Source organism: Falco rusticolus, chromosome 3 (genome assembly GCF_015220075.1).
Source record: "Falco rusticolus isolate bFalRus1 chromosome 3, bFalRus1.pri, whole genome shotgun sequence".
Classification (NCBI taxonomy): Eukaryota; Metazoa; Chordata; class Aves; order Falconiformes; family Falconidae; genus Falco; species Falco rusticolus.
Window position 1 is genome coordinate 113,022,827 of NC_051189.1, and position 24,751 is coordinate 113,047,577.

Genomic DNA, 24,751 nt, shown 5'->3' on the forward strand with positions numbered 1-24,751 from the left:
AGGTATTTCAAGATGCAATTTTTCAATTCCTCTTTTCTTTGTAAACATGAACTTGGAAACTTTCTCTTTTTGGGGGAGGTGTAAATGAAAGCGATCGTTTCCAAAGCAATTGCTGCCTTTAAGAACCTGGAGTCTTAAGAGCTAGGCAAAGTGTTACGAGATGAATGACAAAATCAAAAATACTGACAGTACTGATGGTTGGGAAATCCTCATTGGCTCTGGTCATCTGGCACATAGATGGTTGGCAGGGAATATTGTTTCTTCCTATGCTACCAAATTCCTGTACAGAAGTAAGAAATCTGGCATTAAAAGGTGCCCGTAAGCTCTTTAATTGCCACGGTGAAATAGATTGTTCTTGTTGGGTGAAACAGTTGAGCTGATTCCCCTTCCTTCCCCTCCCTGCAAACATACTTTCCATGCTCCCTTTTGCCTTCCTCCTAATGTCCCTGACACAAGTGGAATTATTTTTTACAATGCCTCTAGACCCTAAACTTTAAAGAAAGGGAGAGTACATTCCAGGTTATAAAACAGCTCTTTCCTTGTGCAATTTGGCAAGTCCCACGTGTTGTTTAATTCTAACCCTGCTTTGTGCCTGATGACTCTTGTTGTGTAAAGCACTAGGACATCCCACAGGAACCCTTGATTTATTTTGCTAACTCTGCCCTTCTCTGTGGTTCAGAAACCTCTAGTGATCTGTGAAGCTCCCAAGATTTTTGAGTTGAACAGTAGTAGTTTTAAGAACCTCCTCTACTACATAAATGTCTTAACACTTTCCACGTGCTAGGGTTTTGGCCTTATGAAATGCTGACCTCCTGCAAATGTAAAGCCAGGCGTCCTGGGCTTGTTAATTCTGTTGTGAAATGGAGGTGAGGAGGGAGAAAATGTAATGAAAACTCTGGGCCTTTGGCCAGCAGGGAAGATGTGATACAGTGAACATGTTTCTGTTGCCTTTTTGTTACTGTTCAAGTTTGATCAGCTTTGTTTCCGGTAAGCGTAATTATGTGTCTGTTGGTTTTGTTTGTTTTGTTGTTTTTTTAATGGCTGAGGAGCAGATCTTTGCCAAAGTTCAAGTCTTTCATTACCCGAATTGCAGTGAGAGGGAACTGGAGAAATAAATCATGTTACCTACAAACAAACCAACCAACCCAATGAAACCACCACTCCCCAAGAAACCCCATTAAACTAGAAAAACTATCCTTTTCTCTCTCCTTGTTCCTGCAGCCCTACCACTACTTCCCATCCATTACTTTCCCTTCCCTGAAGTTTCTTTTGAGCCTTTAGGGTTAAGAGTGAATTTAGACAAATGTGCAGTGCTAACTGCATTATTTGGATTTATCTTTTCTACTTAGCAGCACGAGATAAGGGAAAGGGGATTTTGCCATTCTGAATGCTTGCTTATTTCTAAGAGCCCAAAAGACCCGTTTATTGTGGGAGAGGGTGGTGTTATGTGAGCCTCATGACCTCATTGGAGAACCTGTACTTGTTAGTTTGAGTAGTAAGTGTGGATTTGTTGTTGTTGTGTGGTTCCGCGCCCCACCCCACCCCCCCCCCCGCAGTGTTCTTCATGTTTGGTGGTTGTGCTTCACTAGAGCTTGGCCGACTTCCCTGCAATTTCGCCGTTGCACAGACTGCACTTTCTGCATAAGTTTCCTTTCATTGTATTAGAGTAATACAATTGCAGTGCATACTGGCTTGGATACTGGAAGAACATAATTTACAGATTTTTTTCTTTTTTTTTTTTCTTTGTTTTAGTTTGCAGAACAAATCCAGGGTCCAGAATTTCATACTTTGCGGATTCAGATGTGATTAAAAACGTGCCATAAACATTGCACACTCTGGATGCTTAAAGAGCATATGGAAAAATGCATTTATCCTAATTCCCACTGTTAAATCAGATCCAGTATGTAGAATAACTCTGTGGGTTGTATAATGGACTTTAACCTTGTTACGGTGAAGTGACATCGAAAGGCGTTCCGCTTTCAATGCTGTGTTAAAGTTCTATTGATTTAACAATTCCAGCTCATGCTCTTATTCTTGTGGCTTTTGATGTGATAGATTTTTTTTTTTTAATCTCTCGTTGTTGTTGCCTGGCTTTAGAAGAGCATTCTTTTGTTATGAGTGTAAGAGCTTGTAAAAAGAATTTGTCTGCTCACAGTGGGTATAAAGCTCTCTTCCCTATCTTTCCCTTACTTATATTCTTTTAAGGTGAGTCATGTTTTTGTTTCAGAGAAATCTGTGTTTCCTAAACTTGTAAGCCTTTCAAAAATGATTTAAATGATTTTTCAGCTAAAGGATGAAAGGGAGGAAGCTCAAGTCTTGTTAGATTTGAACAACCAGAGAGCTTTAACTCATAGCTGTCCAGGATATGTTCGGAAATAATGCATGTACTTTTAGAAAGTTTTATTTAATACGTGCTTGTCTACTGTAAAAGAGCCAGATGGAGGCTGTAGGCTGCTGTTTGTGGTTGTAATGAATGACCTCACTTGTCCCACTCTTACTTCTGAATATTTTTCCATGGAGCATATTAATAGTGCTGCTGAAGAGAAATCAATGGTATTTTTAAGTGTTTAAGTGAAAACTGCCCTACCATTTTCCCACCTCATCCAACCACTCTTCTATAATCTTTATCCCATGTTTACACAGTCTGGAGTCATGACTGAAAAAACATGCTGGTGTTTAGAAATTGCAACTGTAGAAGTTTTCATTGCATCAGCAGATAAGTAATATGTAACAAATTTACGTGAATCACCACTGAATAGCTAGGCTTACATATTTATATCTGTGCCAAATGGGTGTTAGGTTTCTGGGGTTTTTACTGAAGTTCCACTTTGACCTTTTCAAGTGAAGATACTGGAAATTTTGAAAACTGAGTTTCACGTGATGTTTGATTGCTTTGGTTGTGGTGTCAGAGCTGAAAATGTGGATGCGATCCTGCAGGCTGTAGATAAACAGCACTGTTCAGGCTTGGTTTGTCATTCCATAAAGGTCACATCAAAGTGAAGGGAAAAAACCCCAGCCCCCCCAAAAAACAACAGTCAACCCCAGACTAGCAGGGATGACTTATTTTAGGAAGTTGTTGTTCTTTGGGCTACTGATTTTTCAGGTATTGTTGCTTCAGTCTCTCTCCAGGAACAGATCGTCTCTCCTTCGATGCTGAAAGAGTCCATTGTGTAACTGCCCAAATAACTGTTAATCAGCCTCCAGGTTTTGCAACTTCGTTGTAGTTGTAATACTCTGTTGGCAAAAGGAAGGCTAATAAGAAGAGGTAGTTGCTTTAATAGGGTCAATGTCTGTAGTTGAAGGCTTTGCAGGTTGAGCAGCGCATGGGAAAAGTGCAGCTAGTAGAAACCTGTTGGAGAGCCATTGATAGATCTGGTTTGCTCTGGCACTTAATTAGACGTGCCTGTTTCTGAATGGTTGTTACCAGGTGGAAGGACGGGACTGGGGAGGAGGGAGCTGGTCTGTTGCGTACCAGGCAGTTTCCTAAGCTCATCCATCTGCTTTTTTTCCTCTTCTTGCGCACTGCCCAAGGTCACCTTCATCTGCAGTATATAGTGGGGATTTCCATGTTATTTCGTTGGAAGTGTTTTGGAAGGGCAGCAGAAAAGTAAGTTAGATGCTGCCAAAGCTTCGTTGCCTCCCTGTTATTTTGCCTTGTCTCTGTAATAATTAGTGTTGACATTGCTTGCTCGAAGGCTGCTGGGTTCCTGGCAGCTCTGCTCTCTTACTCCCCAGGGGATGTGTTAGCCATGGGATATTTGCCCTCTTGAGATGCAGACACTGAAGAAATAAGTTGCAGGTATCGTCATCTTCTCTGAACAGAAACAACATGTGCCTGTTAATTAAATCCTTTAATACGTTAAAAGCCCTTTGTAGGAGGCTTCCTCTGCTACCTTTGAAGCACTTCTGAGGTGTTCTGTGAAACAGTACCTTCTGGATGCTGTGAGCTGTGTGCACCTCAGTGCTGGGAGATTGCAGGCTGTACACCTCTTCCGGGTCCTTCTGGGTGTCTGGAGTCATGTTGCAAATTTTTCTAAGCTAGTGAGTAACCAAACCACGGAAAAAAATGGCACGTGAACCACAGAAAAGCTTTGTTTGTATATTTGACAATTAGAATGGTTTTAATTATGAGACCACTTTTGCAGTAGCATGAGTTTGATGGATTAGGGCAACATGAGTAATAGAAAACTTGTCTTGCTGCCTTGTGTCTCAAGTTTTTCCTGAAGGCAGGAAGTGCTTGCTGTTTGGGTTAGCAACAGCTTTTTTCTGAGTAGGGAAATGCAAGTCAAGAAGGCCTGCATGGTTTGGAATAATAAAAAAATAACCACAGTAAATACAACCACTATAAGAACTTACTATTTGAATTCAGAATACACTTTTGAAAATTTGTGTTTTCAAGGGTGCAGTGGGAATTTATGCCTAGTTGAGCTCTTGTAATTGAATGTTGCTTTGCTCAAGGTATTTGCTGTGATTGATTCTACAGAAACGGTTTGTATTAGATGTGGGTTTGTTAGGTTTTGTTGTTGGGTTTTTTTTGTTTTTAATTGCCAGAGCACTGAATATAGAACAGGTGTTCTTCTAATGTAGATATCAAAAGGACACAGGTAAATGGCTGTAACTTGTAATGCTTTGCCTTGTCCCACATACTGAATCTATTTAAAAATTCAAATGTTCTTAGAAATCTGTGTATCTGTGCAGTAAATAACCGTTCCTTTCCTGAAGTTAGTAGCGCTCTCTAAGGCCAAAAGGAAATTGGTGTTTTCCTATGTTGTTGAAGGTAGTAACTCCTTGGGTGCATTAAACAAATATTTGCCTTCACATTAACTGCAGTACCAGAGAATATCCTAATTCAGGAAGCAACCTGGTTTGTTATCCCTTCCACAGTCTGAGTCTTGTTAGCTGGAGTTCCTCTTAGTTAAGAACCATAAGACAATTTAGTGGGAAAGTAGTAAGTTTGATGGTTAGACTATGTAGCTTTTCCATGCTGAGTAACAATGTGCTCTGCTGACCTGTTAGCTTCTTCACTACAGTTCATGGTTAATTATTTTTTCTGGTTGACTGTCTTTTGAACTGTATGGAGAACTATCATTGGTTTGGAAACCAGCACAGTGATTTTTAACTTTTAATCTTACTTGAACTTCTTAAACTTCTATTTGAATTTATTCCAAGGAGTGTAGCGTGTGTGCAAGCAAAATGACTGACAGACTTGTTACTGATCAACATAATGGTGAAAGCCCATAGTATTAACTCCCTCCCTGTTACACAGTTGTTGGAAGCTAACACAATGTTACTGAGAGCCTGGCTCTTCTCTCTTGAGACTGCCCGTGTGGGCTACTATGAAGGATAGTTACAGCCAGTAGTAGTCAAGTATCTAATAATACAGTTGCCTGCCATTTGAAAAGTGAACTAATGTTAACAGGCGAATCCCTTAGGGTACAGTGGGATCATGTAGTTAATGACTTGGGATTTGGGGGGGCGGGGGGGGGGGGGGCGGAAGACACCTTTTTGGAGTTACTCTTGATTTGGGGTTTTAAGGTGATAGCACCAGTGAGTGATCATTCCACAGAGGAAAGCGATGACATGCACAGGTATCTATTGTAGCATTAAATTGCAATTCATTTGGGGTTTATGTGATGCAGTCTTCCTCTGAGCTTGTCCACATAGGAAAAAATTGACTACCACAGTTGTACAGAAGCAGTGTAATTTTAATGGAAAAAGTTAACCCATTTCCAGGGTAACATAACTATGCAATACAATCCATTGTATTGTTAGTATGCCCCTGTCATTCTTGGACTTACTTTTTTTGGGAGGTAGAAGCTATGAAAGGTGATTGGAAGGAACAGGAATGATATGAGAGTGTAGCATTACTTTTTAAAAAAAAAAAAAAAAACAAAACCAAAAACAACCAAAAAAATGAAAACCAAACCAAAAAATCAAACCACAGCAGTCAAAATGCACACAAAATCCCATCATTCCAAATTTGTTGCCTAAATCTAATGAAACTACAGGCTTGCATTCAGGCAGAGCTTTGAAACACAAAGAGTCTAACAGCCTTGTGACAGCAGGACTGTTCCTGAAGGTTAGTTTTTAAATGTGCAGTTAATGTCAGCCATTGGGAGATTATGCACTAATGCACTATGGACAGCTTAGTTCCTTTTATCTTGAAAGGGGATACTTTTAATGTTGAAAAGCACAGAGGCAATTATTTCAGGGTTACATGGAAGTTCTTGGGGTTGTGGTGGGTTTTCTTTGTTTTGGTTTGGGTTTTTTGTGGGTTTTCTTGTGGTTTTTTGTTGTTGTGTTTTGTTTTTTTTCCTCTGGCATGTTCCACGAGATGATTCTTCTATCCTTTTCTTTTAAGCAATTCTACCTTGTTTCAGAAACGTACTTGTGGTGTTGCTATTGAAGATAAAAACCTATCTTCAATAGGTTTTCTAAAAGAAAAAATACTGTCTGGTGAAATAAGCAGTATTCTAATAGAAGCTTGGCATTCTATTAAAAAAATAAAAAGCCTTTTATGGTAAAGGGGAAGGGGTGAAGAGGATCGATTAATGATGTGCGTGGACAGGTATGGTCAGACTGGGACAACATCTTGAAAACTTCCTTTGAATGTAGAGCACAATGGTAACGTGTTTAGCTAGTAGGACCAACCACAGGAGAAAGACTTAGTATAAAAAGATACGTTCTCTTCCTATGAAATTACTCTGTATTTAATGAACAAGTGCTATCTACCAAGCTATCTCCACTGGTCATGGAAGAATGACCTGTGTTTTTTTCTTTTCACAGGTTGGTGTTGCTTTTTTATTTTACATTGTGTGCTTCAAAATTCATCAAACCTTGTTTAATGCATACTTTCAAATCATGCCAATTGGAAATTGTTGTATGGGTCCTTGTGAAATAGAAATCCTTGAGAACAACTGTTAAAATGTTATGTGATTTTCATAACAGCAGCATTATTCTGTGTCGCTTGTATTAGTCAGAAAGCTGTTTTGGAAATGGTTGAAAATTTTAACAGCAAACATCCCTCCAGGGTTTATGATTTTCCAGACAAGATGGGTGAGCTGATAGAAACACTTCCACCATAGCCTTACAGCAGATGCTCTGGTGCTGGCTTAACAAAAGTTGAACATAATTCCTTACTGCTTGCTCATCCTTTTTTGATGGGCTGCTGTGCTGGTGCATTTTATAAATATTTTGTTTCAGATGATAGTTCAAGCTACTAAAAGGGAGAAGCACTGGAGTGGGGGTATTGGGCCAAGAGATGCCGTCAGCTGCATGGGACGGGGTGCGTGCAGCTGTGGTACCTGTTCTGTGTTGACAGAAAGGATCGATAGTTTCAGGGTTTGTAGAATTTCTGCAGGAGAAAGCATGGCCAAGAAGGGGGTTGGGGTAAAGGAACCGGGAGATGCAGTAGTTCTTCACATGGCCTGCTTTTGATGTTTAACTTAATTGACTGTCCAGCGCTGCTTATTAACAGCATTAAGGGGTCATTTTTATGTTTGAGCGTGGGTGTTTGTAGGCTTTCTTTTGTAAAGATAAGCTTTTCTGAAGAGTGTGGAATTTGCAAATGCTGTTCCTTCACCTCCGCTCCCTCATTTCTACTGTGTTAATGCATTAGTATTTCTCTAGCTTTAGATCACAGTTTACCTGTTTTTGAAGTGTTGCAGTGTTGCTTTCATCTTTATTGCTCTGAAGAGAGGCCAGTTCAGGAAACGGAGGCACCTCGGAGCAATTAGGTTTTACACAAAGTTCTGGTGAGTTGCTCATTGGTTTTCTCTGTTTTTTCTGTGTCTTATATACAGAAAGGTAGGAGCGGATTTATATTCCTGAACTCCTTCAAATATTCTGATGCCCCGAGACATGTGTTTGTGTCAGGGCAGTGCTGCCAGCTGTTCAGCTCTTATGTCACTAATGCTTCAGACTGAATTTGAACCAGTGAGTTGAAAGTGAAGAATTGCATATCTTGCCTATTGGAAGTCCCTTTCCTGCGTTGGAGGCATGAGTGTGTAGTGGTTGCCTGCTGCTTACAGCTTGGTATTCTCGGGACACTGAGCTGTTGATGATAGTTTTACATGGTATAAAATAAGTGATGTAGAAATTCTTACTTGCCAGAGTTGCATGTCAGGTGTTTGTTTGGACTCTTGTATGTGTGTGTATGAAACTCGTGAAACATTTTTGAGAGAGGTAACACTGTTGTGAAAAATACTGCTGTAGAAAAATTCAGTACATTTTTTAGTGCATCATTTTTCTGCATTTTCTCTCTTGTTTTTATCATTAGTACCATTCACATGAAAACGTCTTTATTTGTCTTAATTTGCTGCTTTTGTTTTATTCCCACCTGAAGATGTCACTTTTTGTCCTGCTACCTTAGTAGCAGCTAATTACAGCAATGTGTAGACCTGGGGAATCATAGCTGTCCTTGCATGCATATAGGAATGGGCTGAATCGCAGACTGTGAATTTCACAAGTGAGGCCTAAGCAATAAAAGCATACAAATAAATTGAAATTATTCAGTTACGTTATAAGCAATACCTGCAAGGATGAACCAGAAGCAAGCCATACATCTTAATGGTGTTGCTTGAATAGTTTGAGGGGATAAAATAGGAGAATTACTAGAATTATTTACAGAACGATACCCAAGGTGCTCAAAACCAGTGTGTAAAGGGTGGCCACTAGGCTGGGAGAGGCACATCTCCCCCTCTGCTGTGCTCTCATGACACCCTACCTGGAGTATGGTATCCAGCTCTGGAGTCAGCACTACATGACAGACATGGACCATTTAGAGTGGATCCAGAGGAGGGCCATGAAAATGATCTGAGGGCTGGAGCACCTCTCCTACGAAGACAGGCTGGAGAGAGTTCCTGGAGAAGAAAAGGCTCTGGGGAGACCTTATAGTGGTCTCTCAACGTATAAAGATGGAAAGGAAGACTTTTTTGCCAGGGCCTGTAGTGACAGGACAAGGGCAACAGTTTTAAACTGAAAGAGGGTAGATTTAGTTTGGATATAAGAGTAATGTTTTTATGATGATAGTGATGAGACATTTCTTTTTAAAGCTGGGAAGCAAAATGCTTCGGACATGGTAGTCTAAAGAATGTGATGGTCTGAAGTAGGTATATATAAATTTACGCAGACACACACACACACACACTCCCATGCTTGCACTGGCTGAAATTGTGTTCTGTCTTAGCAAGTTAGGGTTACTCTAAATTAAACCAAATTTTATGTAAGATCATCACTTTATCCCAGATGCCTTCACTCCTTTTGGATGCCGGAGTACTTAGACCAGAAAGTTTGCCTGCATCAAGCAGTGTTGTGTTTCGCTTTCCCTGGAAAATACTACCCATCTACCTTGCCCAGACAATAAATTCTGTAATACCGGACCAATGAGATTTTTCTTCGACATGTTCCTTTGATCTTGTATTTTTGAGGAGTTGACAGGAGCAGCATATTACAACACGGTACGTAAACAGGCAGAATACCATCTCCTTATCTTCATTCACTCGTCACCTAGACCCTTCCAGGAAGAATTGCAGGGGTCTTTGTGTCTTGTATCTTCGGCTGCTGCTCCATCCATGAATTTCTACCCTTTCAGATTCTAGACGGATTGGAGGGAGGAAGAAAAAGTCTTAGGGAGAGGCCCAGAAAACTAGGAAGGATGATTTGACCGTGAGGTTAGTCTTGTAAAGAGAAAACTGATGATCTCCTTGTTCTTTTGGCCTTCTCTTCTGGCTTGACTAGTCTCTCACCAGGTTCTGTAAAATGGGATAGTATCTCAGACTGGTCTGTAGAGGTGCTGTGGAGATTAAACCACGTAAGATCTAGAGACATGAGTCCAAATCTTGATTGGAGGAGAGGCTTTATAAGGACTGGGGTGGACAGAGAAAGGAAAAAGATAGGAGCTGGTGGATTCCCAGAATAATTTGTCATGTGATATCAATGTGGTCTTTAAGCTGGCCTTTTTTACTACAAGTTTGATGAGACAGGGTAGAATACTGGGAAACCCTTTACAAAAGCTACAAGTATTCAGTGTCTACGAGAAATGTTAACTTAAGAACTAGATGTGGTTGATTGCTGAACTAGGCCCTGAGCCCAAGCACTGTGTTAAATGCTGATCTTGTTTTGCAAACGGAAATCTTCCACAGTTAGATGGAAAAATGAGAATGCCCCCCCACCAAACAGACTTTTGGCATTCCAGTTTTCAAGCTTACAAATGGCGGTGAAATCATCACACTGAACATGCATCTCAAGCTTTTTTCAGCGCTGAACTCTGCCACTGGGTCTCTGCATCTCTCTGAAGAATTTATTTATAGCATAATATTTTGCTGTAGTGAACCAATTCCAAAATGTAATGCAACTTAATAATGGATGAAAGCTCATGTTGCTATGTCTAGAGCCACAGGCTGGTCAGTTGGTTTGCATGGGGAGAAATCTGTTCTTAGTTTTTTTCAGGGGAGCAAATTCTTTAACTCAGCATGTACACGCTTCTAGTTAATGGGGTTTTCCATACAGTAAATCACTAGTTTTTCCTTCACTGGGATTTAGGCTCACATAATACTACCGGTATTGTAGGTGAACACTAGAAATGAAAGTACTGTTGCACACAAAGGTAAGGCTGGAAGCCCTAGCTGACTCTATAATTTCAGTCTAAAGTGTGTACTTAACAGTAAAACCAGGTTAAGTTTACAGTTGCAGTTCTGCTTGCTACTACCACCTTGATTCCCTCCCTACACACCTCCCCCACCCCCAGTGGTGTGTTTAAATTCTTTGTGTAATGCCTTTTCAGATGCGTGATGGAAATGCTAACTTACATCTTCAAGTAGAGCCTCCTGTGTGGCACCACTGTAGTTAAAAACCGCATGTAATGAGGGCTGATTTGTTAGTGCCATTGCTTTACAAACCTGCTGTCACCGTTAGGAAGCAGTTGAAGAAAGTAGATGATGCCAGAAAAAAGTTTAAGGAAAAAATGCAGCAGGGATTTTTGGTGGCTAGTAGGGATGGAAGTGTCTTGTTATAAGTGCAGGATGCTCCTGTGAGTAGTTTTGTTTGCAGATAGTGGAGCGTATAGGTTGCTTTGTGGTAAGTGTATGAAGATTCATATTCCAACAATTTCAGAAACGTTGTGGCAACAGCTTACCAGTTTGTAAAGGAGTATCCGTTTAAGAGGCATCCTTTTTCTGAAAGGGAGCCAACAAGTATTGATGCAACCTCTTTTTTCTTGTTGAAGTTCTCAATTTTAAGTGGTTCTCTTTTAGTTTCTGACACCTTGACGGCTGTGTTGAATACAAGCCACTAATTAAAATGGTCATTCATGCTGCCTGGTGGTAGACATCAACATGCTGTGACTGTTAGACATGGTAGTAGGGAATAAATGGTGTAATACTCTGTGCATTTGGAATACCTGATCAGTCTCTGTGTTTCCAAGGATACTAGCATAGTCTAACTGTAATAGTAAATTCTGAGCTCTTATTGATGCAACTGGAATGAGACTCTTTGGCGTTTATAAACTGGTAATGAGAAACGGATCTATGCAGTGGAGGGCTGGGTGGTCAAGAAGGCGAGTCAAGGCTAAGTGTATGGTGTGGCGGGTGCCATCAGGCATCATTTGTGGAAATTTGGTATGTCATGTTGCATGCCTAATAAAGCAGTACAATGAAACAGTCTTCATCATCTTCTTCAGAAGATTGCTGACTGGGTAAAAATGACATTTTATTCCTTTCAGTCAGAAACTGTCTCAATCTCTAACTTGGAAAAGAGCTCGGGAAGGCAGGTAGAGACAATACAGGCTGAGTACCCATGAAGAGGGACATAAACCTGACTTCGTTTACGTGAGGGAATTGAGCTTTTCTTGGGTAGTGAAATGTATAGAGGAGTGTTTCAGGGAAGCAGAAAGGCAGCTCTAGAATAAGCTTGTCAGACTGCTGTAAAGAAGATGTTAGGTAAGCAGCAGGCTGGCTGTGTGACAGGTCAGTGCCCTTGCTTGACAGGTTTCCTGGGGTCTGTACTACTTTTTCCTCTGGCGTAAGAGTACAGGGCCATAACAGGCCTGAGGGGATTGCCGAATCTGAAGTTCTGTTGTCAGGCAACGATCTCTCAAATCCCTTTCATGAATGGATCAAACTTCATAAAAACCTCATAAGGTCTATAGGCATTTGTTCTTTTGCCAATACTGCCCTTTTGCTTTAATGGCTCTTCTGTCTCCCTGGTGGCCAGCTTCATGCGGAGCTGTGATTCTGTAAAATAGATTTTGTGCAGAGCCAGATAGATTAAGATGCCTTTTCTAATGCTGCAGCTGCCGTACGTCATCCGGTGGGTCAGAATGTGGAATTTGCCCGTCTTGTGGAAAATGACTATTAGAAGGTTAGGTTGCCTCAGGCTGTGAATCAGAGCTAGTTCTTAGGTCTTACTCCTGCCTCTGAGATCTCTGGTTCTGAGTGGCAGTTGAGTTTTGGGTTGATGAAAAATACTATTGCCTTAACTTCCTTGATGCATTATACTTCTTTTCTCTCCTGCTTACATGGTACTTCTGTCAGAAGTTAGTATCCCTGTAGTGTAGAAAGGTAAAAATGAGCACGCTGTTTCATTGCAATGGACAGTGTAAACTGAAATCAATGATATTTTAAGTTAGCACACTTTGTAAAAGTAGCTGCAGAAGTGATATCGCCTGTCCTGACACCCCTGCTGTGGATGTGGGCCATGTGCAGAGGGGGACAGGATTAATGGCAGCAGCCCAATTCCATCTCTAAAAACTCGCTATGGTATGATTTGCAAGACCTCAGGAGTCAGAGCCCTCTGTCGTGCCCCTAATTACCAGCTCCTTTTTTTATTATCCCTAATTGTGAAGTGGGGATCAAAATTCACTTTCTGAGGGAGTAGCTAGGATTAATGCTTGGTGGAGACACCAGGGTAGAACAGAACCATAAAGAATGAGCAGTTTCTTTCACTTCTGAGCTCACTGTATAGGTATTATAGTTAGCTACAATGAACTCGTCTTTCTAATGCCGCTTTACAACTCTTAACCATTGTCTTTACGTTTTGCTTGCGAAGGATTTTTTCCTGCAGAAAGAATTTGAGACTGGAGGGAAGCAACAATAACTGAGGAATAAGCAGTTTACATGGCAGTTCTTTTGTGGTTTTGGGGCTGAGGGGGATGTCCTCCTTCAATATTCCTCTTTTCGTATGATGCTTTGGTAAACAGGAAAACACTGAAGTACCCCTCAACCCTCCAGACTTAATCTAGAAAAATCTAGTGATTTAGGGAAATGTTCTTGGGGAGCAGTAAAAGGAAAACAGCTGTTCAGGGATCAGATCTGAGAGAAACTAAGTCTGTTTAAAATTGGGGCTTAATGACAGTGATGTCTGTCCAAGAGTGATTGTTCCCAAGATTAATGCTTATTCGGCATAACTCAGGCTGAATACTAGAGCAGGAACCCATCGTCCTCAAACCTGTGTTTGTGTAGTATGTGAATAGAAGTTTCCAGTGATAAAACTGGTGGTTTGTATAAGATTACTCGATACTTCCTAGGTGTAAAATGGATGGCTTTATTCCTCCATCTGGCTGGTTCAGGTGTTGGATGTCTTGCGGTAGAAATTTTTACTAAGGGGTCAAGTTGTAGCTGTCTTCAGCATGGAATCAGGGGTTTGATAGTTCTTGTTATGAGATAACCTGTTGAGAGGGTAGGTGCAATAAAAAAGGGATGGAAAATGTTTCTGTTTCCAGGTGATTGCATCCTCACTTCCCTTATTAGCAGTGAGGATTAGTTTATGAGGTTTATTGCCTCCTGTGTTAATTTTCAGTATTTTCTGAATGCGGTTGTTTTAACGTTATTTTATTATAATAAACTAGTAAAACTCAACGGCTCCCCTATAGGTCATGGGGAAGCTGTGTGTCAGGGAGGGTAATGCATACATTTGACAAGCCAGACTTTGTGTGATTCATCACAGATGTGTTTGGAAAACTTAAAACATCTGTTAAATTGGAATGTGGAATGCAGGTCAGTGTGCAAACACATCAGCAGTCTGAAACGGTGCTGCTAGTGGCAAAGCTGCATTGCTGGTCTCAGAACTAAGTGGACCTTCAGTTCTTATTTCTGTAAATTTAATAAAACCAGTTACAGAATGTGACATTTGAGGAACAGATGGTTAATACTGTACTCTACCTTTTAGCTCTTTGCCCTGTTAAAACAGGAAAATCTGATCAAACTTTCAGGATTTTTCATTTGCTTCTTTATTTCAGTATTTTTGTGGTATGTTATCTTCTCAGTGATTACTGCTTGCCCAGGAGAGAGATGGGGCTAGGACTGCAGAACACAGTGCAAGTGATGTGTTCTTAACTTAGAGACAAAAGCCTGCTCTGCAAAGGAACTGGGGGGACGGGGTGTGACACAGCTGAACAGACGACACACACGACATTTCTGACGTCATGGGAACAAACTCCTGTTGAGAATGACATCAGGTCCCAGTAATAGAATATGGCAAGAATCAGATTTGTTTTGAAACCTGGTAAAGTAATATATTCTAACTTAACCCAGGAAGGCATGAGACAATGTCACACAAGGCAACGAACAGAAGTACCAGCTTAAATAACAAGAAGGCAGTCCTTGGCCCATAAACGGTCATAGGATTTACACATTTGACCATTACAGAGAAACTGCAGTGGCTTGGGGATTGGAACTTTCTTCCAGACCATCCAGGGTGCCCCAGAAGTGTTGAATCGTGCAGTGTGTTTGACCTGAAATGCTTGCCCACACATGAGCTAGTTGATGGCTTTAAAACTGGAATTTGAAAGACGGCTGGAAACTTCTTTGTTAAGTGTTAGAGACTGCAGTGTCTTCTCAGGTAAGTTGAGCTAGGAACTTGCATTGCAAGAGATAAGCACCTAAGCATTTGAAATAATCTTTTCAGAACAGTAAAATGTCATCCATCTTATTCCTGTGTAAATTTCCAGCTGAACAGAAGGGGAATTTGCAGAGCTATGGAATGGTTGTCTGATGTAGCTAGTGCAGAGTGTGAATGTGTGTGGGTTATTTTATTGCCTCTCCCCAATAGTCTAGTGAGAGAAAACCTTTCTAATTCTGATGAGCTCAAAGTCAGTATTTTTCAGTCGTCTCTTCAGCTACAAGTTGGTGTCACTCCAGTGAGCCTGAGGCATCCAGTGGAGTGTTGCAGTAATGCAGAGTATTGATGCTAAGTGACAGTTAACTGGAAGTGACTTGTTTTGAATACCAACTAGCATTATTGCTGTGAAGTAGTCAACTAACAGAACAATTAAAGCTAACAGTTATAACATGAGAAATGTTTTGGTAAGTATAGTTTGACTTTGTTTGTAAAGTTGTTACAGTGCAATAATAAAAATATTTGTAAGGTAGTAAAACTTTTTTAGTAATTGCAAGCCTAATTTCAGTCGTGCAGAATTAGAAAACAAGTTAGCAGATGCATAACTTACTGAAATGCAGGAGGATTAAGTTCCCTGCTGAACAGCAGAATTGAATTTTTAATACTTTGTTTGAACCAATATTATGAAAGTAGAAAATGCTGCTGTCCCTGTGTCTGGAATGTCACTTTCTGCACGCGCATGCACATACACAGATTAGTCTTTCTTTTACATTAATTGAAGTTGACATGCGGACCACAACAGAAGGTAGTCTAGTTGGGGGTGAAATCACCGAAGTCTGTCAATACTTTTTGATTTGTTTGAACAGATGATTGTACTTGATAGACTTCTCAGCCCCTATGCCTGTGTAAAATTCATAAAATAGAGGAACTGCTGTGGTTGAAGGAACTGTTTTCATTTTCTGGTAGCCATTACATGCTGCCAGTACAAAAACATTTTTTTCTTAACAGTCCTTTCCCAAGCTCAAAAATGGATTTTCCCTCAGTCGCTGTCATTTAATTATCACCTCAGGAAATACGTAGATATAACTGATGATCCCTTTAAAACATCCTGTGGTATTCGACTCCTCCCATCCTTCATTTTTCTTCTCGCTCCAGTCATTAAATGTAACATTGCCAATGTATATTTTGTAGGGTGACCCTGACAGCTGTCGCTCTGAGGATGTGCAGAGTTAAGAAGACTGCATGTAATGAAGGGTAGAAGAATAGAAAAATGGAAAAATGTTTATGGGATCGAGTGGTAGTTTTTAACTGCTTTATGGCTGGCTTCTCTCATACACACACCCATGTGAACCACCACTGATACCTTTGCTTTAAGTAGTGAAAAAGGTGATGTGTTACAGCCATTGAGAAGATACCATTGTTGTGTAGCCAGCAGCAGTGAAAATGTGCTGTGGGTTTTTTTGTCCCACACTTGAAGTCTAGCAGTATGCAACCAAGAAGTTTAATTACTGAGCTGGTGCAAAAAGAAAGTGCAGTTAAAGGGGTAATGTTTTGGTGCTTGGCACCTTCATTGAGAAAATCCTATTCCTTGTATTGTGCTGCTAAATTCTCGGTATCAGCCACATTGATGGAGAAGTGCACGTGAAGGGGGAAAGACATGATGCAGTGCAGACTACAGCGAGCTCTGCTCTGAAAGCTTTTCTGAATTGCATTTAATTTATCTGGGTATTTATCCCACTCCTTTTTGTCCTGGTGTGTGAGCTCCAATATTGAGGACGTCGAGTTAACAAGAGACTGGCAGTGAAAGATGTTCCGTGAAATAGCTGTGAACCCCAGGACTTTGATGTGGGTTTTAAAATGGAAGGAAAGAATTGCTGGCTCAAGAACATATGAACTTCTCCCATTCTTGCAAAAGTATTTCACCTCTGCTTTTCAGAATTACTTTGTGTGTAATTCACATGGCCCATGTGCGTTTTGTCACAGACAGCGCTTTGGGCATCAACGTGTAAATGAAAAAGGAGAAGAGGCTGAAGATTTGCATTTGCTAGGGAGAACAAATGGATGTTGAACAGTGGGTTGGGAGGAACCTGCAATGTATGCCAGCCTGAGCCTCAGTAGGAAGAGAGATGCTCTGGCTCCACAGGGGCTAAATTACATTCGGCAGGCTCTGTCTGCATGAAGCCTTTGGTACTCTGTGCCAGGAGAAAACATCACAGCAGTGCTAAAGTATTGGGCTTTGCTGTGGTGAGAGACCCCTCGTTGCTGCAGATGGGGCAGCTGTGCTTGAGCAGAGGCTGGCAGAGGTGTGTGGGAAGATGAGGTAGAGAATAAGCTTGGGGGAGGAGAGGGCAGAAAATGTAAATGATTCAAGTTAAAAGTGGTCAACCAAATCAGGATTTTCTAACCTCAGAAATTTTGATAGTAGAAGTTGCAAAGGGGAGCTGAGTAGAAGATAAATCCTCAACTAATGTGTAGGAGGCAAGCAGGTTCTCTTAACTTTCACTATTTTGATAACCTCTCAATTGGTCAAGCGCCACAGATCCCTGTGGAGTCTACCTGGTGACACCAGCAGTGGTTACGCAGTCTTGGAGAACTGTAACTGACACTTAGAGATAGGCAATAATAATTATTAGTGGATGCAGCCAACAGGCTGTGAGTTCCTATGGGGATTAGGAACGCCGTTGATTAACGAAGAGGATTCTCTGGAGAAAGAAGCCTTAATTATAAAAGCTTTCTTTTTGTTCTGGCATGACATACAGCTGGAGAGAGGGTCAGCAGCTTTTAACTGGCTGAGACTTAAAACAATGCACTGGTGTGCTATGCATTTGGTTTTGTAGAACTGTTAAAGCTGGTGCTTAAATCCCTAAAAATGCCCAACCTATATTTGTTCATGTAGAACAGATAGTGAGGCTAAGTTCCATAATACGCTAGTTATCTCATTTCCTACCAGTATATGCAACCTTAATTACAAACACTGGAAAAGGTTAGCAAATTAACTACATGGAAGCTGTGAGTTAGATGTGGCACAGAGACATGTTATTGGTGGGTTTTTTTCAGGCTACGGACAATAACATTTAGATTTCTCTGTGGTTTACTAAAACCATACAGTTGAGCAGTAGGAATGAAACAAGAATATCCAACTGAGAAAGAGAGGAGAAAAAAATAAAAAGAAGCAGCTTGTATTGAGGGCAAAAGGAAAGCTGAACTGTTGAGGAACACTCAGCCAGTACTGTGCTTAATAAGGATGGATCAGCCAATCCAGTACACCTGGTTTTGAATTATGAAGGAATTTTAGAGCCCGGCTGTCACTGGTGAAGCTGTTAACATAGTTTGAGGTTAATCAGTGCAGTTGTACTTCTCACACAGGATTAATCTTGGCCAATTTATAAATATTCTGCCTCTTTGTTTCTATATGCTATAAAACTTAAAGGATGTGCTGAGATTTATGGATGCTTCGTCATCAAATGGAAGATGCTGTATAATGGCTGAGTGTTACTGCAGATAATCATTTGTTTCAAAGGAGAGATTATTTACATCCCATCTTGTATATGTCTTTCCTTTTTTCTCTCCTTGCTTTGCTTTCCCTGTTCACTCAATCTTTTCTAGCAGTGATTCCATTACTCTTCGTGTCTCTTGCCACTTGCAGTTCCCATGCATAATTTAATTGTAAGAGTTGGGTTTCATTTGCAATCAACCTGTTATGTTGATTTTTTTAAAATTTATTTTTAATTATTTGTCAAGGAGGGAAAATGCAGATCTCTGTGTTCAGGTAACATGAAAAATGAGTTTCTTTTAATCTCTTCACTACCTGAGGAACACCGGAGTGAACTCTTCAGGTTCCAAACTTGTTTCATCACAATCAAGAGTGACACGGTTCTCTAATGACCTGTTGTATCACAGGCCTGTGTCATCTGTCAAAACAAAAGCATAACTTGTAGGAGATAGAAGCTCGCTCTCCTTCTGGTCTGTAGAGGACAAAACAGGGTAGCAGTGCTTATTTAGCAGAAACAATTGGAAAGCATAAAGCTGTATCTGATTTCAGTTTTTTTCCACAACAAAATGAAATCTGGAAAATACAGATGGAGCCTCGGCTGGGTTCCCAGGAAATTCTGTGGCTGTTCCTGTATTGGAGGTAAATTGACAGCATAAAAAAGCAAGGAGTTAGCCTGGGTTTCTTACATACCTGCCTCCTCTTTTGATTCCCACTTGGCCAGCCTGTTTTGCCAGGAGTTTCAAATAAAAAATGAAACCAACTAGTTTACCTTCCTGTTGGCAGAACAAAGAAATGGAGTATGAAGATTGCCAGTCTTCTCCTAAATTTGTAGGCAGAGTTCTTAGCAGAGACCAGGGAGAGAGGGCTGTATTGCCACCCAAAAGGTAATAAATGACTAGAGGAACTGCTAGATAAAATGCCTGTACTTTTAAAATATGCTAGAGAACTGAGAGACCTACAGGATATTCCTTAGAGAGCATCCCACAGATTTTAATGTGTTTTTTATAGTGTTAGAACAATATTGCTTGGGTTTTAAAAACCTGTCCTAAAATTTCAATAATGTTTTAGATTGTGTAGTATTCCTGTGCACCCAAGGTGGACATTAATCAGTGCTACTGAACAAGCTGCTGAGATTTACTGCTTAATTAGAGCATGTGCAGACCTATTTGTCATAGTTGGCAAGAGGCATGTAGACCAAGTTTAAAATTGTAAAAATGCCTGGGCTCAACTCTTCTGAGCTGCACACAGCTGCTGCTCTTTCTCTTCCCTGCTGCATTTTTTTCAGCACTTCAGCTTGTTCACACCAAGGTAAGAGTTCCAAATTTTGTCTGTCTGGATATAGGTGGTCATAACAAGAAATAGTCGTGCAGTGCTCTCCGCTCTGTCCCGTTTCTAACTTGATGGGGTAAGCTGTGCTGTTCAGGAGTTGGGGATTTGTTGGCTGATTGTGCTAGCCTATCTGCAACCATTTGTGCCTCTTTTATTATCAACTTTTGGTTGTGGAGATGTGCATGATGAAAGGGACTGATACCTTCGTTTTTGCTTCCCAGTCCAACAGTGTATGCCAGTATTGTGGGTTGTTCTGTAAAGTTTAAGGAAGCAACCTGGAGATGACAGCGATACACTGGTCTGTACTGAAGGTGTGTACTATAAAGATCCCACTGTATGAAACTGTGCATGTGTAGTTTATTTTCTTGATACACCCCTTAGCATGCAGACATTTGAGCAGATGTTGTAATGGAGACTGTTAAAGCCAGGGGATTCAGTGAAGGAGGGAGGCGCTGGAGACAGTGTTTTTACCACAAGACGTCAGTAATAGGGAGTATTAGCTAAACTGAGTTGATATAATAAAATCTTGATGCATTCCAGAAAGATTGTGAATTCATTAAGGCCGCAGCTGGACAATCTGTTCCCCTCTGGTCTGCCATGACTACTTTATAGTCATTGAAGAGCATTGTCATTTATCTTTCCTGTTTAATTACTGTAAAGCTTTTCCCCTCCCCCACATTTTTTTTTTCCTGGCAGAGCTAGGCTCTGGGGAAATTAAATAGCAATTATTATGTTTGCTCACTCTGTTATACCCTAACAGATACATGAAGGTAAGTTAATGCGCTCAAGCTTCCATAGGAGCAGTGTCTGCTGCAGCAGGGCTGTCAAAACCTCTCAAATCCAGAAATGCATACACAGTGTTAATCCTTCGTTTACCTAAGGCAGGACTAAACACAAACCTGGGGCACAGCTTGGATTGTGTATTTTACATATGAAACCCACTGATAATAAGTGAGCAGCCAGGGCATGCGCTAGTACTGGTGCTCATGTTAGTTGGTTGAGGGTATGGAAGAATCGGTAAGGCCTGCCTTGGTGTTTCATGATGTAGCTTGGAGAGCAAAAATAATGTGAGCAATAGCAGTGGGTGAAAATGGAGGGAAAGTTAAGAGAAGGGTGCCGAGGAAGTAATCTCCTAGTAAATGCAGGTGGCCTGTGCAGTGCAGGCAGGAGTGCTGGGTTAGAGAGGTCATGGGCTCTTGGGCACTTGAATTCTTGGGTCAGCTCGGCCTCCAGAGCTGAACTGCGGAGAAAATCTCGCTGCCGCATCGTCCTGTGGGAATGGATCTGAACCATTTCTTTCTCTTTAACAATAATCCCTAGAACAGAGCTAAAAGGAGATGAAACATGACTTTTTGTACTTCGTACCTACGTAGGGTGAAATGACCTTGGCAGGAGAAAGCAGGAGGTTTGAGTTGTGAGCTCTGGATGTATTTCACAATCGATGAGAGCTGAACCGTTGTTTTTAGTGAACATACCTCCTCTGGTCTTGTTGAAACTTCAGTAACGGGAATGTAGATGTTCTTGATGAAAGGTGGCATTAAAAGCCTGAACGGTGCATCTCATTTTGCTTTATATGTGTTTGATGAATTGCTTGGGACAGTTAGTCCGATGTTAACATAGAAAAAAGGAGTTGTGTTTGCAGAAGAGAGGTGGTGGTGTATCAAGTGGAGGTGAGGCTGTTCCTATGATCAACTAAGCAGCCTGGGAGAGAAAGGAATTTCTCCCCACACTGATGGAAAAAGCAGTTCGTTGATGGAGTTGATCTGGGAGGGCACTAGTAGCATCTTTCTTGGATGAGGCACAGTACAGGAATGGGAGCTACTCATTTGGGGGTGATGTTGCAGTAGACGTGGGTCATTTTATTTGGACTTTCTAACATACTGGATTTATTGTTAAGGGGTATAGATGGACAGTTGTGTCGGCAACCTCAGTATCTGTAGGTCTGAGGGATGAGGTGGATTTCAGGGACAGGAGGCAGCCCATTAACAGTTCTAGTGAAAGAAGCAGTGACTTGGATAGGGAAGCCCTTCCTGCTGGACAGTTGTCTCACAGTACTGGCTGTATCTCCACCAAATATCTGGAATTTTACGACTGCTCTGATTCATTAGACTGGGAATGTTGCTGAAGAATGGTTTTGCATGTGCTATGGAGGAACTGCTCCACCGAACACTTGTGTTTCTTTCTTGCATATGCATTATGGGTCATCCATGTATGTGCAGCCGTATGAAATTTTGCTGTGTCGCCTTCCAAGTGGTGATGAGCTGGGCCATGCATCACTGAAGTTTACCATTTCATTGTGAGGCTTTGCAGTGGTGGTTAATGCATGTTTTATTGGTTGTCCCAGAGCCTGATTAAACAGGAGCATGTTATTGGGTGCAGGGAAGAGAAGAGGATGACAGAAGCAGTTGGATGGTGCTTATTGCAGGAGACGGTCTCCTCCTGCCTTCAGACGGTATGTGCACTTCAGGCCATTAAACTGAATTAGAGAGTGACAAAGAAGCTCACTGTTTCAAGCAGCAGGTTCAATGCTCCCTGAAATTGGCTTGCAAGCCTTGAGTTTCACCGTTAGCCAGAGACCTCATCACAGGTAGTAGTTACCTCAGTGGTCTTGTTCCTTCCTTAATTTAACTCTGAAGTTTGGAAACGAGGGGGATGTCACTCTGAAGTGCAATGAGTATAATGGTGCAGTGAAGGATGGTTCAGCCTGCTTTATCTTATGTGAATTTCAGTGTGTTTGTTGCTAGCAATACTTCGTTCCTGGCACAAAAAATTTCAAAGGAGACATACAATGTATTTGCAGTTGGTTAGGTTAGGGCTGTTCCCTTGGCTGCAGACCTGCTCCCCAGAAAACCAGATTCAGAGCAGCTGCTCTCAGCCCTCCCCCAGTGAAGAAGCACCAGGCTGCCTTGGTTCATCACGCTGTTCACAGTTACAGTACAGAGATGTAGGATGTGTTGACTGTGAGACCTTGCGGTGAGGTGAGATCACCAGGAGCAAAATGATCATTACAGGCCATTCATGTCAGCAGCATTTATGCTTTTCTGTTTGCTTGCAAGCAAAAACAGCAGCTAATTTGCAAGGCTGCCTTTTGTAGAAGGGCCTTTTGATCAGTGCTAGCCTGTGTTAAATGTTTTAGTAGGCTATTGATTTCTGCAACAGCTTTTGTTCCCTGAATTTGTGTGTGATGGGTTTCAGCAGCACGCACTATGCATGTTTGATTAAAGTTCATTTAACTTCACTTGTGGTGAGCTGGAAGCTGGGTTTGCCCCTTGTTTGTAGAACCAAAGCTTTACTGACTTAATTCTTTGTGCTCAAGCTTCTGCCACCCATGCAGCCACCAGTATGCTATTCCTAATCCTTCCAGACTCACTCCACTCCAGCATTTACTCCCTTAGGTAGACAACATAATATTAGATAGCCAGGCAGCCAATAAGAGCTGATGCGGAATTTTTTTGGTGTACTATGTGTCTAACCCATGTGTATATGTATAACATAAACATTCTCTGTATATGCTTTCTTTCTGAGTTTTACTTCTCAGTCTTTGTCAGAAAGTTGCATCATTTTACTGAGCAATGTAGCTGTGCAGTCTGACGATGAATTTGAAGTACAGAATACTCTCTAATCCTTAAATACATCCTGACTTTGTAGATAGGGTGTATTTGATTTCATCCTTATTTGCATGCAATTGTGACTGCAGTTTTGGGAGGGTCTCGGGGGGTGGGGGGGGAAAAGCATTATGCTCATGAAGTTAGTATTTTTTATAAATACATACCATTTCTTTTTTTAAGTTCTGTTTATAATGTAGTACGTGTATAACTTATTAAACATGCTATGGGACCTGTTGGGTTTGCAATGTGTAAATAGAGCTCAAATTAGGTTCCCATTTCATATTTCATGATAGGAGGAAAATAGATTGGTTGGCTCGCTGCTGTTGCTGCGTGTCAGAGGACACATTAATTCACTGACATCAAGACGTGGGATTTACTGACTTGCTTCTTGGTGCTGACACCTCAGATTTGATACAAATTAATTTATAGGTAAAATGTGGCTGGCTTCATTTGCAAGAGACTTTCTACCTCTGAAAAGCATTGCATAAGCTTTTCTGCAGAGCTTCGTCTGCCTCCTGGCAGAAGGCATATCCTCAGTCTGACAATCAGCTGTGCTAGATGGATGTTGAGCACACTTAACGGACTCCAAGTCACATGGGGTTTCTAAAGCAAACGTGCACAGTTGAGCATGCAGTGGCAGAGCAGGGTGCTGGGTGTCGGAGCTCTTGTGTTCTTCCCAGGTCTGATACCGCTTGAATGCTCATTGCCAGCCTGCGCCCGTTTTAGTTTTAGATTCTTTTCAGGGAAGTTTTTGCTGTTGTCTTTTTTTTTTTTTTTTTTGGTGTAGGGCTTTTATGTTTCAGAAGCAACAGTTGTAGGTAATGATTCATTTTGCCCACTTACTCCTTCCTCCTCCTCACCAGGTGTCACTCAGAATACAGTTTGGTGTGAATACAGTTCAGGTCTGTGATGGGAGACCAGTAGCATCTATCCCAGTCTGCAGCAGTGCAGATTAAAATAGCATCTATTCTGTCTATTGCCAGAAATCAGAGCTGTGGTTGCATTCTTCTTCTGGTGTTTCTGTTTGTTAAATTAGATATTGGTAGAATTCTTAAGTGTCTTAAATGTCAGCAGTCGATGTCTAGAACAACATCCTCCTTTTGTCTTTCAAGTGTTTCAGTGGTGCAGATGTTAGTTACAGCCGTAATTGTTTTTTTGAGGCTCCGATTAAGGGTGTGTCTTTATCAGAGTTAACTTGAGTGATCTGCCCAGAGTATAGGCTGCAGGATTTCCCCACAGAGGGAGCAGGCAGAGGTTATGTTATTTGATCACATAAAATGCAGTTCAAAGAAACCCTTTTTGTGGGCAATTCAGGTCTGTTTGTTCTGATGTTGATTTTTCAAGGGGCTGGTTAGAACGTTTGCATTTTTCTCTTGCAACTTGAAAGAAACAACACCTTTTACCTTAGAGGCAGACAAGTCACCAGGAAATGATGGGGTTTCAAAGTAAGAGAAGAGATTAAAACCACATGCTGTTCTTTTAGTTTGGC

At 41.2% G+C, this 24,751-nt stretch overlaps 1 protein-coding gene across 7 annotated transcripts in view; it reads left to right on the top strand.

Moving 5' to 3' along the window:
• RERE (arginine-glutamic acid dipeptide repeats) overlaps positions 1-24,751 on the top strand; it is a 254,331-nt gene that overhangs the window by 210,375 nt on the left and 19,205 nt on the right. The gene's annotated exons all lie outside the window — the stretch shown is intronic.